Source organism: Penaeus monodon, chromosome 23, assembly GCF_015228065.2.
Source record: "Penaeus monodon isolate SGIC_2016 chromosome 23, NSTDA_Pmon_1, whole genome shotgun sequence".
Classification (NCBI taxonomy): Eukaryota; Metazoa; Arthropoda; class Malacostraca; order Decapoda; family Penaeidae; genus Penaeus; species Penaeus monodon.
In genome coordinates, this window is record NC_051408.1 from 8,948,173 (window position 1) to 8,948,412 (window position 240).

At 32.9% G+C, this 240-nt stretch overlaps 1 protein-coding gene across 3 annotated transcripts in view; it reads right to left on the reverse strand.

Annotated features, from left to right (window-relative positions):
* LOC119587785 (angiomotin-like protein 1) overlaps positions 1-240 on the reverse strand; it is a gene marked incomplete at its 3' end in the record, with an annotated part of 21,952 nt that overhangs the window by 17,480 nt on the left and 4,232 nt on the right.

The window sequence follows — 240 nt, forward strand, 5'->3', positions numbered from 1 at the left end:
TGAATGATTAACCTATACTCTAGGCTAATCAAAAAAGATCTCAGCACATATGATATTAATTAATTGACTGTGACAAAGCATCTGTTGAACCGACATCTCAGATAACTGGAAAAACGACAATCACCATAAACAAACATCATTGGGAATTAATAGTTACATGCATGAATTATTTCAGGAATTACATGTGGAAGGGTCAGGGACTGAAATAATATCAACCAGAATCAACTTAAAACTTTTACG